Source organism: Oncorhynchus kisutch, linkage group LG25, assembly GCF_002021735.2.
Source record: "Oncorhynchus kisutch isolate 150728-3 linkage group LG25, Okis_V2, whole genome shotgun sequence".
Lineage (NCBI taxonomy): Eukaryota > Metazoa > Chordata > Actinopteri > Salmoniformes > Salmonidae > Oncorhynchus > Oncorhynchus kisutch.
The window spans coordinates 114,187-130,000 of NC_034198.2; the positions used below are offsets into that span (position 1 = coordinate 114,187).

Here is a 15,814-nt window from a genome sequence, read left to right on the forward strand (position 1 = left end):
TGTTTTCTGTGAAGAAAGCCACATCAAATGACCCGTCCAAAGAATTCCCTTGAAGGCAAAAGACTTCCTTCACTGACAGTTTCAGCAACCCAATCAGGATGGTTCTTCCGAAAGCTTCTCTTCCAAATGGATCCACATCTTTTTCTTTCCACGCAAAACGCAGGGTATTTGCTAACCCTATCCCAGGTACTGGCCCACCTGATGAAAACTGCGCCATCTCCGCAAGGAGATCGACGCTCTCCTCCAGTAAAACCAAAAAACAAACCCAAAAAAGGGAGGGAAAAAAAAGGAGGGAAAAACACCAAAAAATTAGAGATACTTGATTTCTATAAATCACAGACCTTTTACCGCTCTCCTGGGACGACCTCTTGGCTCAGGGGCTCTAGGACACCTCGGTGTCAAGCTTGAACTGAGCCAAAAGGCCGAGAAGCGATAACCCACAAATGGAACCCTGCAACCGCCGGGCCCCCGGGGGTCTCGGCAGACCTCAGCGGGTGGGTTGGCAAGAGCCGGCTCCTCCAATCCCAGCCACCCACCGTTTCCCCGGCTACAGACAGACAGACAGACAGAAGCAAAGCCACTCCAAAAATACATTGAACTCATAAGTGTTCCTCTCCACGGAAGTCTTTAGTAAAAGGCGAAAGGCTTGTGCGTAATGAAGAGAAACCAGAGTCATATGGAAGTCAGAGGCCGGGGGCCCGAGACACACTCTGTGCACTGTAGGCCGGGTCCCCACGGGTGCTCCCGGAACCCACTCTTCCAAGTTTGAGGGCTGTGGATGAAAAGAAGGTCACAGACACAGAGACACAGAGAGAGAGAGAGAGAGAGAGAGAGAGAGAGAGAGAGAGAGAGAGAGAGAGAGAGAGAGAGAGAGAGAGAGAGAGAGAGAGAGAGAGAGAGAGACACAGACAGAGAGACAGAGACACAGACAGAGAGACAGAGACACAGACAGAGAGACAGAGACACACAGAGAGAGACAGAGACACACACACACACACACACACACACACACAATCCTGGCCCAATTTATTTTTTTTTTAAAGTAAAATGGCGGGAAACGGGGGACCCCATTGAAAGGTGCTTCGCCCTTTTTTCAGTTTGAATGTTTCTTTCCTTCTCTTCTTCTGCTAGCTAGCTAAGCTAAGCTAAGCTAAGCTAAGCTAGCTGTTTACATAGCTTTGTGAATGAGTATTTTTCCTTGACAACGGGGAGAAAAGTGTTGCACCGTTCCCGGAGGTACTGCAATACCGGGTCGATGCGTGGAGCGGACGGAGCAAGCCCCATTTCCGACTCCCTGTTCGAAAAATCAATTTAATATGTAGTCCCCCTATGGGGGACGTATCAGATATTAAACTGATAAGAACAGATTTTTTTTTATTTTTTACAAAAAATAATTTATTTACCATCAATACCATTCATTCTTTTACAAAATCATAATTCTAATTCTCATTCATTCTAAATTCAAATTATTTACAAAATACACCAAAACAAAAACCAACCTCAGGGGAGCATCGCCCCTCCCCGTCATACCTAACCAATACCTAACCCTTCCCTATCTTCCCTTCCCTAATCTATCCCCTTACAAACCTCACTCTAACACTCCCAGCCCTAATCCCCCCTTCCACCTCTCCCGTGCCGCATGCTGCCCCCACTTTATCTCCTCCCTCCTCATCCTCCCCCTCACATCACCTTCCACCCTCCTCACTATCCCTTCCACCCCCCAATCTCTCCCTGTCTTAACTAAATTCTGCCTGGCTTCCCACAGCCCCCTTTTAAAGAGACTCATGAGAAGCCAGAGCAGAAACCTGTCCCTTTCCGTTCCCCTCGCTCTCCCTACGCCTCGCTCTAACCTAGCCCAAGTCAGCAAAAAGTCGCTCCTAACCATACCTAGCAACACCCGTGCCCTAGCCCAGACTAGTCCGGCAAAGGCACAGTCCCAGAAGGCATGGCGCACAGTCTCCTCCCTGCCACAAGCAGATCTTGGACAGGTGGAGGATCGCGACAAACTATGCCGGTACATAATAGCACGTACCGGCAAGCACTTATGAAGGCTCAACCAATTCAGGTCCTTGAGCCTGTTGTCCAGGCCCCGCGCCTGCACTCCCTCCCAGACCACTGACGAGATGCCCGCTACAGGCGCAGGACTCCCTGCCTGCCTGACCTCCTCGTACAGGTGCCTGTGATCTAAACCTACTCGGGCAACTTCAACCTCGGGGTGCGCACGCAGCCACTTGGCCGCATGGCCAAAGTGCCACGGCAGCTGTTCCGCCCGAGGACCCGCGTTAGACCACACCATTACGCTTCTCGCCTGATACGAGAAGAACACCCGCAGGAGGTAACCGGACGGGTGTATGACTGGCTGAGCAAGCTCCGTCAACAAAAAGGAAACAAAAATTGCGTCCAGCTTGAGGGGGAGATGTGGTACCCCCCCTACCTCCCTCCCCGATGGGACAGAGCATGCGCACCCTGGCGACCCACTCGTACCTGCCACCCCACATGAACTGAAACACGAGCCTCACTAGATACCTTCTTAGACAAGCCGGCAATGGGTAGATGTACGCCAAGTACAAAAGAGATGGCAATACATCCACCTTTAGGACCAGGACCTTACCTATAAAAGACAAAGACCTAGCCTTCCACATTGCTAGCTTCCTCTGAACAACTGCGATACCCATGTTCCAGTTCAGCGTCGCTGAGCCGGAGGTCTCAAAATGGACCCCGAGAATCCTCAGGGCCCCTTCACAGAGCGATAACCCCCCGGGCACATCCGTCCTACCGCGCCATCTTCCGAAAAACTTAACGGAAGACTTTGCATGATTCAGAACCGCCCCCGACGCTCGGGTGAAATCCCCAATGATGGCAAGGGACCTTGTCAAGCACGAGTCCTTGCATAACAGCAAGGAAGTGTCGTCGGCGTACTGCGTCATCTTAACACGCAGTCCACCGCTTCCAGGGATCAACAAACCCTCCACCCCTGTGTCTGCCCTAATGGCAGCCCCCAGAGGCTCCATGTACAGAACGAAAAGGAGAGCCGAGAGTGGGCATCCCTGCCTGACCCCAGACGAGAGGTCAAAAACATCACCTAAGTGACTGTTTACACTTACTCGGCACCCCGCTCCGACATACAATGTACGGATCCATCCTATAAACTTCTCCCCAAATCCTAATCTACCTAACACCCTGAATAGAAAAGATCTATTCACGCGATCAAAGGCTTTCGCCTGATCTAGCGCTGCTACCATTAAAGGCAGCCCTCTATCTTCAACCCAGGCGATGGAGTCCCTGATCAACTGTAGGTTCCATCTTATAGAACGGCCCTCTACCCCGCACGTCTGATCCTCGTGGACGACGTAGGGAAGGGCTGTGCGCAACCGGTCTGCTAAAACCTTTGCAAGAATCTTGTAATCTACGCACAGCATGGTCAACGGCCGCCAGTTGCTAAGGTCAGTTGCTTCCCCCTTCTTATAAAGAAGTGACAGCACACCAACAGCCATTGATCCCCCCGGGACCCCCGTCTCAAGGATGGCCTTCAAGACTTCGAGGACCACTGGTCCAAGTATACCCCAAAACTTGAGGTAAAACTCAGCCGGCAGCCCATCCATCCCAGGCACCTTCCCTTTTCCCATCCTCCTAAGAGCGCTCTCAACCTCTTCTAGTGAGATCTGGGCCTCCATCACGTCTCTGATGTCCTCCGGCAACCGCCGGGACAAGTGTTCTAAAAACACGTTTCCCTGCTCTACATCTATCTCCCTTTCCTTAAATAAACTTCGGAAATGATCAGTTGCCACCCTGACCATTTCCTCTGGTTTACTTACTACACTACCGTTTTCTTCCCTAACGCCATGCATTACCTTCCTACTCTGCCTGGCCCTAACCGACTTAAAGAACATAGCGGAACAAGTCTCGTTATGTTCTAGAAAGCCACTATGCGCACGCTCCAGGAAAGCTCGAGCCTTCTGCTCCTGCAGCTCCCTGAGCTGCGCCTTTAGGGCTGCGAATCTCTCCCAGTCAATTGACCCGCCGAGGTTGCCTGCCTCGTACTCAAGTTCAACTAACCTTTGGATACGATCCACCTCCCTCCTTTCCTCCCTTTTTTTCCTTTTACAATATCCTATTATAAAAGCCCTTATTCTCACCTTCACTACATCCCACCACTCTAACACCCCCTCGCACATAGACCGGAGGCCGTCAAGCCTTCGAAAGAAACATAAAAATGCGTCAACGAAAGCCTGCCCCTCCAGTATACCCCGATCTAACTTCCAGTACCCCCTACCGAAGAGGCAGACTGGCGACCCCACCTGCAGGAACACCCCGTCGTGATCCGTGAAGAACACAGGCAACAGGCGCCCAGACAACTGACCCAAAGACCTGAATATAAAAATGTAGTCGAGCCTCCGCGCAACCCCCCTGGAGTTGCGCCATGTAGGACCGACCATTACCGGAGTAGTATGCAGGCCGCCATCAACCAGACCATGGCAAGCCATTAGCCCGGTGATTGCGCCTGCACTACTATCACCACCTACCCCTAAATCTATATTAAAGTCCCCTCCTATCACCAAGTGCCTATTTGTGACACACAGGGGCGCCAGACAGTCCACCATCTCCCTTCTGTCTGCCGCCACCTGTGGCCCATATACCCCAATTAACCTATACCTAGCTTCTCTATACACTACATCTATCCCCAATACTCTACCCTGCATTACAACAAATGTGCTCTCTACCTTAATCTCTCTATTACCACACAATATTCCTACTCCTGTTGAGTGCACTCCTCCTATGCCCCAAAAAGATTCCCCCTTATCCCATTCCTTCCTAAATCTAGCCACATCCCCACCATCCCTCAGGTGAACCTCCTGTAAAAAACAGAAATCAAAACCCACCCCCTCTAAATAACAAAATGCCGCCCTCCTTTTAACAAAATCCCTCAACCCTCTAACATTTAAACTAAGAAACGAAACAGACATATTTATTTAATAATTATTTACAATTTAACCCAAAAAACCCAAAGAAAAAAAAAACAGGAGACTCACCCGATGCTCCCCTGGTCCATCTCCACCAGCAGGGACGCCCTCTCTCCTCCTGACGCCCCCCCGTCCTCCTCCATCTCTCCAACCCAGGATGCAGGCAGTGTTTTTTTCCCCGTAGTATGCTCCATCTCTGCCATAAGATTGGAAAAAATCTTCTCCACCAAATCTTTCTTCCCACAAATTGAAGAAGAAAATCCCCAAAAAAATTTAAGAATCAAAAACTTCAAAAAGTTTGTACCGCTCTCCTGGGACGACCTTCTGGCTAAGCGAGCTGTGGGACACCTCGGTGTCAAGCTTGATCTTAGCCAAAAGGCCGAGAAGCGATAACCCACAAATGGAACCCTGCAACCGCCGGGCCCCCGGGGGTCTCGGCAGACCTCAGCGGGTGGGTTGGCAAGAGCCGGCTCCTCCAATCCCAGCCACCCACCGTTTCCCCGGCTACAGACAGACAGACAGACAGACAGACAGACAGACAGACAGACAGACAGACAGACAGACAGACAGACAGACAGACAGACAGACAGACAGACAGACAGACAGAGACAGACAGACAGGTGTTTTTTGTAAAAAGTCGCTAATGCGTCTTTAAGTCACTATCCTGGCTCATCTATGTCAATTTCTCTTGAAACAAGATACCGGGCTCTGCAAGAAGCAAAGCCACTCCAAAAATACATTGAACTCATAAGTGTTCCTCTCCACGGAAGTCTTTAGTAAAAGGCGAAAGGCTTGTGCGTAATGAAGAGAAACCAGAGTCATATGGAAGTCAGAGGTCGGGGGCCCGAGACACACTCTGTGCACTGTAGGCCGGGTCCCCGCGGGTGCTCCCGGAACCCACTCTTCCAAGTTTGAGGGCTGTGGATGAAAAGAAGGTCACAGACACAGAGACACAAGAGAGACACAGAGAGAGAGAGAGAGAGAGAGAGAGAGAGAGAGAGAGAGAGAGAGAGAGAGAGAGAGAGAGAGAGAGAGAGAGAGAGAGAGAGAGAGAGAGAGAGAGAGAGAGAGAGAGAGAGAGAGAGAGAGAGAGAGAGAGAGAGAGAGAGAGAGAGAGAGAGAGAGAGAGAGAGAGAGAGAGAGAGAGAGAGAGAGAGAGAGAGAGAGAGAGAGAGAGAGAGAGAGAGAGAGAGAGAGAGAGAGAGAGAGAGACACACAGACAGAGAGACAGAGACACACACACACACAGAGAGAGACAGAGAGACAGAGACACACACCCACACCCACACACACACACACAGAGAGAGACAGAGACACACACCCACACACACACACACACACACACACACAATCCTGGCCCAATTATTATTATTTTTTTAATTTTATTTTTTTTTAAAGTAAAATGGCGGGAAACGGGGGACCCCATTGAAAGGCGCTTCGCCCTTTTTTCAGTTTGAATGTTTCTTTCCTTCTCTTCTTCTGCTAGCTAGCTAGCTAAGCTAAGCTAAGCTAAGCTAAGCTAGCTGTTTACATAGCTTTGTGAATGAGTATTTTTCCTTGACAACGGGAGAAAAGTAAAATGGCGGGAAACGGGGGACCCCATTGAAAGGCGCTTCGCCCTTTTTTCAGTTTGAATGTTTCTTTCCTTCTCTTCTTCTGCTAGCTAGCTAAGCTAAGCTAGCTAAGCTAAGCTAAGCTAAGCTAGCTGTTTACATAGCTTTGTGAATGAGTATTTTTCCTTGACAACGGGAGAAAAGTGTTGCACCGTTCCCGGAGGTACTGCAATACCGGGTCGATGCGTGGAGCGGACGGAGCAAGCCCCATTTCCGACTCCCTGTTCGAAAAATCCATTTAATATGTAGTCCCCCTATGGGGGACGTATCAGATATTAAACTGATAAGAACAGATTTTTTTTTATTTTTTTTTATCAAAATATATTTATTACCATCAAAAACCAAACAATAATCTTCCAATAATCCAGACAAATTAAATATACAAATTCCAACAACCTACAAATAATCATTTCAAAATAAATCAACTATGACCATATCCAAAACCAAATGATCAATAATCTACAAACTACCAAATTACGCCACCTCTATTACCACAATTTCTCACCCAGTGCTCCCCTTCTCTAACCCGTCTACTTGTGACCCTACATTACTCCCATCTCCCTCCCTCCCCCCTCCACTGAACACAGCAATGACACCCGGCCCCTGCCCCCCACTCAAGTCCATCACCTCCCCCTCCTCCGGACTCCGGACAGGGGACGCTGCATCCCCAAAGAGAAAGTCCGACTCCCCCTCCATCATCCAGCTTCGGGCCAACCCTGGGAGGTCAAGTTCAGCGAGGGGTTTAAAGGAGGATGGAGACGGAGCCCACGAGGGCCCCGCCACCTCCCCATCCCCCTGTTCTTCCCCCCCTTTCTTTCCACCCCTCCTCCTCACCACCTTCTTTGCCCTCTTGCTCGGAGGCGTATTTGGCTCAGGTACCCTAACGTCCCCCATAGCGCTTGCCCTCTCCTTTCCCTTGTCCCATTCCTTCTCTACTAGTGCCCTCACCATCCCTCTCAACTCCTCCACCCTTGCCCTCGACACTTCCTTGTCCCCCCAACCCTTCACACCCCCTTCCCCTTCCGCCTCTCCTTCTGGTTCCATCTCCACAACCTCCTCCGCCTCCTTCCTCTCCACTGTTGTCTCCTCACTCTCCCCCATCACCGTCGCCTTCTTCTTCTTCTTCTTCTTCTTTTTGTAGCCTTCTACCTCCTCTCCTTCCATCCCGGCCACCTCTCCTTCAGACCCGACCAACTCTCCTTCCATCCTGACCACCTCTCCTTCCTTCCCGACCACCTCTCCTTCTGTCCCGATCCTCCCCTCCGCCTCCTCTTCCTCTCTCCCAGACTCTTTCTGCGCAGTCCTTCCTCCTCCGCCACCTCCTTCCTCCCGTTCTTTCCTTCCTCCATCCCCCGCTCTCGCTCCCCCCCCAGCTGCAGACGCGTATGACCCACGCCTAGCCGGGCAGTCCTGCCACAGGTGCGCTACCGAGCCACATCCATGGCATGCCCTCGGCTCTACACAATCCCTAGCCTCGTGCTCACTCGATCCACAGTACCTATACTTCATCTTGCTGCACGAGGCTAGTATATGGCCGTAGGCCATACAACGCCTGCAGAACGGAGGCTGACGTGCATAATGCAATGTCCCCCTGTCAGCCCCCAGGGAGAACATAGCTGGAGGATGGAGGTAACCTCCTATACCCCCCGGGTCTTCCTTGAGGAGCGCCTGAAATCTCCTCCTCCCATCCCAAAACCCAAGTGTGTCCTTCAGGAGCCTTGCTGAGGAGATGTTGGTCATATACCTCCCCAAGAATGCCCTCACGTCCTCTTCCTTCACATAGGGGTTGTACATCTTGACCGTAACTATTCTAAAATTGTTCTTAGCCAGACTTCTCACCACATAATGGCATATAGGACTCTCCTTCTCGATCACTCTCGCCCTCTGCATTATCTCGTCGTGCTTTTCCTCTTTGTAGAGAGTAACCTCAAAGGCTCTTTCTGCTGCATTCTCCTGGAGGCAAAAGACATCTTCCACCCCCAGCTTAAGCACCCCCATCAGCACATTCCTCCCAAACTCCTCTCTTCCAAAAGGCTCCCTGTCCTTTTCTCTCCATGCAAACCGCACCGTGTTTGCAAGTCCGACTCCCGGGACTGACATATAAGGAGTCATCCCTTCCTCCTCCTCTTGAACAAAGGTTTTCCAACAAAAGCCAAAACTCTCCACAAGCAATCCCAGAAACTAGCCAGTAAGAACAACAATTACCTGCTCAAAGGATTTAAACCCTTATCGCCCTCCTACTTCGACCTTCTGACTCAGCGGGCTTTGGGGCACCTCAGTACCAAGCTTGATCTGAGCCAAAAGGCCGAGAAGCGATAACCCACCAATGGAACCCTGCAACCGCCGGGCCCCCGGGGGTCTCGGCAGACCTCAGCGGGTGGGTTGGCAAGAGCCGGCTCCTCCAATCCCAGCCACCCACCGTTTCCCCGGCTACAGACAGACAGACAGACAGACAGACAGACAGACAGACAGACAGACAGGTGTTTTTTGTAAAAAGTCGCTAATGCGTCTTTAAGTCACTATCCTGGCTCATCTATGTCAATTTCTCTTGAAACAAGATACCGGGCTCTGCAAGAAGCAAAGCCACTCACAAAATACATTGAACTCATAAGTGTTCCTCTCCATGGAAGTCTTTAGTAAAAGGCGAAAGGCTTGTGCGTAATGAAGAGAAACCAGAGTCATATGGAAGTCAGAGGTCGGGGGCCCGAGACACACTCTGTGCACTGTAGGCCGGGTCCCCGCGGGTGCTCCCGGAACCCACTCTTCCAAGTTTGAGGGCTGTGGATGAAAAGAAGGTCACAGACACAGAGACACAAGAGACACAGAGAGAGAGAGAGAGAGAGAGAGAGAGAGAGAGAGAGAGAGAGAGAGAGAGAGAGAGAGAGAGAGACACACAGACAGAGAGACAGAGACACACACACACACAGAGAGAGACAGAGAGACAGAGACACACACCCACACCCACACCCACACACACACACACACACACACAGAGAGAGACAGAGACACACACCCACACACACACACACACACACACACAATCCTGGCCCAATTATTTTTTTTGGCGGGAAACGGGGGACCCCATTGAAAGGCGCTTCGCCCTTTTTTCAGTTTGAATGTTTCTTTCCTTCTCTTCTTCTGCTAGCTAGCTAAGCTAAGCTAGCTAAGCTAAGCTAAGCTAAGCTAGCTGTTTACATAGCTTTGTGAATGAGTATTTTTCCTTGACAACGGGAGAAAAGTGTTGCACCGTTCCCGGAGGTACTGCAATACCGGGTCGATGCGTGGAGCGGACGGAGCAAGCCCCATTTCCGACTCCCTGTTCGAAAAATCCATTTAATATGTAGTCCCCCTATGGGGGACGTATCAGATATTAAACTGATAAGAACAGATTTTTTTTTTTTTTACAAAAATAATTTATTACGTTCAAATACCATTCTTTATACAAATCAAATTCTCAGTCAAAAAATTAAGCCATGGTATTTTAAACTAAATAATCCCAAGGTATACCAAAATAAACCCTCAGGGGAGCATCATCCCTCCCCGTCATTCCTAACCAATACCTTTCCCTATCTCCCCGTCCCTAATCTATTCCCTTACAAAAACTAAATCTCTACCAGCCCTAATCCCCCTTTCCACCTCTCCCGTGCCGCATGTTTCCCCCACTTACTCTCCTCCCTCTTCATCCTCCCTCTTATATCTCCTTCCACCCTCCTCGCTATCCCTTCCACCCCCCAATCTCTCCCTGTCTTTACCAAATTCTGCCTGGCTTCCCACAGCCCCCGTTTAAAGAGGCTTATGAGAAGCCAGAGCAGAAACCTATCCCTATCTGTTCCCCTCGCTCTCCCTACACCTCTTTCTAGTCTAGCCCACGTCACAACAAAATCCCCTCTTACCTTACCTAACAACACCCGTGCCCTAGCCCACACCACTCCGGCAAAGGCACAGTCCCAAAAAACATGGCGCACAGTCTCCTCCCTGCCACAAGCAGATCTTGGGCAGGTGGGGGATCGCGCCAAGCTATGCCGGTACATGATGGAACGTACCGGCAAGCACTTGTGGAGGCTCAACCAATTCAGGTCCTTGAGCCGGTTGTCCAGGCCCCGCGCCTGCACTCCCTCCCAGACCACTTCCGAGATGCCCGCTACAGGCGGAGGACTCCCTGCCTGCCTGACCTCCTCGTACAGGTGCCTGTGGTCTAAACCTACTCGGGCAACTTCAACCTCAGGGTGCGCACGTAGCCACTTGGCCGCATGGCCAAAGTGCCACGGCAGCTGTTCCGCCCGAGGACCCGTGTTAGTCCACACCATTACGCTTCTCGCTTGGTACGAGAAGAACACCCGCAGGAGGTAACCGGACGGGTGTATCACCGGATGAGCCATCTCTGTCAACACAAAGGACACAAAAATTGTGTCCAGCTTGAGGGGGATGTTTGGTACCCCCCTACCTCCCTCCCCGATGGGACAGAGCATGCGTGCCCTGGCGACCCACTCGTACCTGCCACCCCACATGAACTGAAACACAAGCCTCACTAGAGGCCTCCTCAGACAAGCCGGCAATGGGTAGATGTATGCCAAATACAACAGAGATGGCAATACATCCACCTTTAAGACCAGGACCTTACCTATAAAAGACAAAGACCTAGCCTTCCACATTGCTAGCTTCCTCTGTACCACTGCGATGCCCATGTTCCAGTTCAGCGTCGCTGAGCCGGAGGTCTCAAAATGGACCCCGAGAACCCTCAGGGCCCCCTCACAGAGAGACAACCCCCCGGGCACATCCGTCCTACCGCGCCATCTTCCGAAAAACTTAACGGAAGACTTTGCATGATTCAGAACTGCCCCCGACGCTCGGGTGAAATCCCCAATGATGGCAAGGGACCTTGTCAGGCACGAGTCCTTGCATAGCAGCAAGGAGGTGTCATCGGCGTACTGCGTCATCTTAACACGCAGCCCGCCGCTTCCAGGGATCAACAAGCCTTCCACCCCTGTGTCTGCCCTAATGGCAGCCCCCAGAGGCTCCATGTACAGAACGAAGAGGAGTGCCGAGAGCGGGCACCCCTGCCTGACCCCAGACGAGAGGTCAAAAACGTCACCCAAGTGACCGTTTACACTAACTCGACACCCCGCTCCGACATATAATGTACGGATCCATCCTATATACTTCTCCCCAAATCCTAATCTACCTAATACCCTGAATAGAAATGATCTATTCACGCGATCAAAGGCTTTCGCCTGATCAAGCGCTGCTACCATTAAAGGCAGACCTCTATCTTCAACCCAAGCGATGGAGTCCCTGATCAACTGAAGGTTCCATCTTATAGAGCGTCCCTCTACCCCGCACGTCTGATCCTCGTGGACGACGTAGGGAAGGGCTGTGCGCAACCGATCCGCTAAGACCTTTGCAAGCAACTTGTAGTCTACACACAGCATGGTCAATGGCCGCCAGTTGCCAAGGTCTGTTGCGTCCCCCTTCTTATACAGAAGTGACAGCACACCAACAGCCATTGATCCCCCTGGGACCCCTGTCTCAAGGATGGCCTTCAAGACTTCGAGTACCACCGGTCCAAGTATACCCCAAAACTTGAGGTAAAACTCAGCCGGTAGACCATCCATCCCAGGCACCTTCCCTTTACCCATCCTCCTGAGGGCGCTCTCAACCTCTTCGAGGGAGATCTGGGCCTCCATCACATCTCTAATGTCCTCCGGCAGCCGCCGGGACAAGTGTTCTAAAAACACATTTCCCTGCTCTACATCTATTTCCCTTTCCTTAAATAAACCTCGGAAATGATCAGTTGTTACCCTGACCATCTCCTCTGGTTTACTTACTACACTACCATCTTCTTTTCTAACTCCATGCATTACCTTCCTACTCTGTCTGGCCCTAACCGACTTAAAGAACATAGCGGAACAAGTCTCATTATGTTCTAAAAAGCCACTATGCGCCCGCTCTAGGAAAGCTCGAGCCTTCTGCTCCTGCAGCTCCCTGAGCTGCGCCTTCAGGGCTGTGGATCTCTCCCAGTCAGTCGACCCGCCGAGGTTGCCTGCCTCGTACTCGAGTTCGAGCAACCTTTGGATATGATCCACCTCCCTCCTTTCCTCCCTTTTTTTCCTTTTACCATATCCTATAATAAAGGCCCTAATCCTTACCTTTACTAAATCCCACCACTCTAACACCCCCTCACACAAGGGCCGGAGGCCTTCAAGCCCCCGAAACACCCCTGTGACGGCATTGACAAAGACCTGCTCATCCAGTAAATCCCGATTTAGTTTCCAGTACCCCCTACCGAAGAGGCAGACTGGCGACCCCACCTGCAGGAGCACCCCGTCATGGTCCGAAAAAAAGACAGGCAACAGCCGCCCAGACAACCGACCCAAAGACCTAGGTACAAAAATATAGTCGAGCCTCCGCGCAACCCCCCTGGAGTTGCGCCATGTAGGACCGACCATTGCCGGAGTAGTGTGCAGGCCACCATCGACCAGTCCATGGCAAGCCATTAGCCCGGTGATGGCACCTGCACTACTGTCCCCCGCTATCCCTAAATCAATATTAAAATCACCTCCTATTACTAAGTGCCTATTTGTAACACACAGGGGCGCCAGACAGTCCACCATCTCCCTCCTGTCTGCCGCCACCTGTGGCCCATACACCCCAAATAACCTATATCTAACATCCCTATACGTGACATCTACCCCTAAAACTCTACCCTGCATAACAACAAAAGTGCCCTCTACCTTCACCTCCCTATTTCCAAACAAAATCCCTACTCCCGTTGAGTGCACCCCTCCTATGCCCCACAACGAATCCCCCTTGTCCCACTCCCTTCTAAACCTTTCAACATCCCCTCCATCCCTCAGGTGAACCTCCTGTAAGAAACAGAAATCAAAACCTACCCCTTCTAAAAACCTAAACACCGCCCTCCTTTTAACATAGTCCCTTAACCCCCTAACATTTAAACTAAGGAAAGAAACAGAAATATTCATTTTAAATTAAAACAATACACAAACCCCTTACTCCCAAAACGCCCAAATAAAAAGGAGGCTCACCCGATGCTCCCCTTCTCCATCACATCCGGCAGGGACGTCCCCTCCTCCCCTGACGTCCCTCCGTCCACCTCCATCCCTCCAACCCAGGATCCAGGTAGGGTGTTAGGGTTTGGAGTACCCTGCTCCCCGGGCTCCCCACCATCTCCCTCCCTGAAAGCGTCCAAGCTGAGGCTAGGGGACCCCATCCCCTCAAAGAGGTTTTGGGAACCCCCAGCCAAACAGTCTTGATCCACTTCCAGGGCTTCACCCTCCTCCAAGTGCTGAGGGCCTGCGGTAAACAATGAGGACAAAGAAACCCTCCTCTCCCCCATCACTCGCTTACCCCCCCCCTCCCCTTCCACACCCCCCTTCCTCTCACTGCATGTCACGTCTGCCACCCTCTTCCCTTTCTTCTTTTTTTTGTGTGTAAGAGATGTAAGGGGTGTAAGAGGCAGCGGGGATACACAACCCCCTTTCCCCGCTAGTGCCTCCGCCATTTCCCTCATCTCGTCCACTAGAAAATTCGACATGCAGTCCCCCCACTCCCTCCCCCCTCCTTCCCCCCCATTCCCCCCCTCCTCCCCTCCCCCCACAGGCACCCCCTCCCCCCCCCACAGGTCCTGCCACAGGCACCCCCTCCCCCTCCGCAGGTCCTGCCACAGGCACCCCCTCCCCCCCCACAGGTCCTGCCACAGGCACCCCCTCCCCCCCCCACAGGTCCTACCACAGGAACCCCCTCCCCCACCACTCCCTCCCCCATTGCTCTTTCACGCTCTTCCTTCTTCTTTCTTTCTCCTCCCGCTGTCGCTCCTTTCTCTTCTTCCTTCTTTTTGCCTTCTGTGCCAGCCGTCTGTGCCTGAAAAGGCCGCCCTTCCCCTCCTCTTCTTCCCCCATCCCCCTCTCCTGCCCTCCCCCCAGCTGCAGACGCGTATGACCTCTGCCTGGCCGGACACTCCCGCCACAGGTGTGCAGATGTGCCACACCCGTGGCACGCCTTAGGCACTTTGCAGTCCCTCGCCTCGTGCTCCCCAGATCCACAATATCTACACTTCTTTGTGTTGCACGAGGCGAGGATATGACCGTAGGCCATACAACGCCTGCAAAACGGAGGCTGACGAGCATAATATAAGGTTCCCCTGTCAGCCCCCAGGGAGAACATCGCCGGGGGATGGAGGAATCCATCATGTCCCTCTGGGTCCTCCCTGAGCAACGTCTGAAAAATTCTCCTTCCATTCCAGAAGCCCAGGGAGTCCCTTACGAGCCTTGCCGATGATATATTATCCACATACCGTCCCAAAAAAGACCTCACCTCTTCGTCGGTCACATGAGGGTTATACATATTTACTGTGACCAGCCTGAAATTACTTTTTCCCAGGCTGGTCACCTCGTAATTGCACATTGGTTTCTCCTTTCCCAGCTCTCTCGCCTTCTTCCACACTTCTTCAAATTTTCCTTCTTTCTTCAATGTCACATCAAAAGATGCCTCCCCCGGATTTGCCTGGAGGCACAAAACCTCTCCCACCTCCAACTTTAGGGTCCCGATCAAAATAGTCCTTCCAAACGTTTCCCTCCCAAACGGCTCCATCTCCTTATTCCTCCAGGCAAACCTCACAGTATTTGCTATACCGATCCCAGGCATCTTCGGTGTAGAAACACGAGCCATTTTTCAAAACAGAGAAAAATACTCAAATTGAAACGCAAATTGTTGGGTTTTCCGCACAAAAACGTTACTATCGCCCTCCTAGTTCGACCTCTTGACTCAGGGGCTCTAGGACACCTCGGTGTCAAGCTTGTACTGAGCCAAAAGGCCGAGAAGCGATAACCCACCAATGGAACCCTGCAACCGCCGGGCCCCCGGGGGTCTCGGCAGACCTCAGCGGGTGGGTTGGCAAGAGCCGGCTCCTCCAATCCCAGCCACCCACCGTTTCCCCGGCTACAGACAGACAGACAGACAGACAGACAGACAGACAGACAGACAGACAGACAGACAGACAGGTGTTTTTTGTAAAAAGTCGCTAATGCGTCTTTAAGTCACTATCCTGGCTCATCTATGTCAATTTCTCTTGAAACAAGATACCGGGCTCTGCAAGAAGCAAAGCCACTCCAAAAATACATTGAACTCATAAGTGTTCCTCTCCACGGAAGTCTTTAGTAAAAGGCGAAAGGCTTGTGCGTAATGAAGAGAAACCAGAGTCATATGGAAGTCAGAGGTCGGGGG

At 51.6% G+C, this 15,814-nt stretch overlaps 6 non-coding genes and 1 pseudogene across 6 annotated transcripts; all 7 read right to left on the reverse strand.

Moving 5' to 3' along the window:
* Nucleotides 1–561: 561 nt before the first annotated feature.
* On the reverse strand, nucleotides 562–675 carry LOC116357522 (U5 spliceosomal RNA). Its single transcript, XR_004205544.1, has one exon. It is a non-coding gene; the product is annotated as a U5 spliceosomal RNA (small nuclear RNA).
* Nucleotides 676–1,214: 539 nt separating this feature from the next.
* On the reverse strand, nucleotides 1,215–1,399 carry LOC116357578 (U2 spliceosomal RNA). The gene has a single exon (XR_004205579.1). It is a non-coding gene; the product is annotated as a U2 spliceosomal RNA (small nuclear RNA).
* A 4,266-nt stretch (nucleotides 1,400–5,665) lies between these two features.
* Nucleotides 5,666–5,782, reverse strand: LOC116357501 (U5 spliceosomal RNA). Its single transcript, XR_004205525.1, has one exon. It is a non-coding gene; the product is annotated as a U5 spliceosomal RNA (small nuclear RNA).
* Nucleotides 5,783–6,715: 933 nt separating this feature from the next.
* Nucleotides 6,716–6,899, reverse strand: LOC116357542 (U2 spliceosomal RNA). The gene has a single exon (XR_004205562.1). It is a non-coding gene; the product is annotated as a U2 spliceosomal RNA (small nuclear RNA).
* Nucleotides 6,900–9,137: 2,238 nt separating this feature from the next.
* LOC116357523 (U5 spliceosomal RNA) lies at nucleotides 9,138–9,255 on the reverse strand. The gene has a single exon (XR_004205545.1). It is a non-coding gene; the product is annotated as a U5 spliceosomal RNA (small nuclear RNA).
* Nucleotides 9,256–9,810: 555 nt separating this feature from the next.
* LOC116357544 (uncharacterized) lies at nucleotides 9,811–9,988 on the reverse strand (annotated as a pseudogene).
* Nucleotides 9,989–15,675: 5,687 nt separating this feature from the next.
* LOC116357502 (U5 spliceosomal RNA) lies at nucleotides 15,676–15,792 on the reverse strand. Its single transcript, XR_004205526.1, has one exon. It is a non-coding gene; the product is annotated as a U5 spliceosomal RNA (small nuclear RNA).
* Nucleotides 15,793–15,814: the final 22 nt, after the last annotated feature.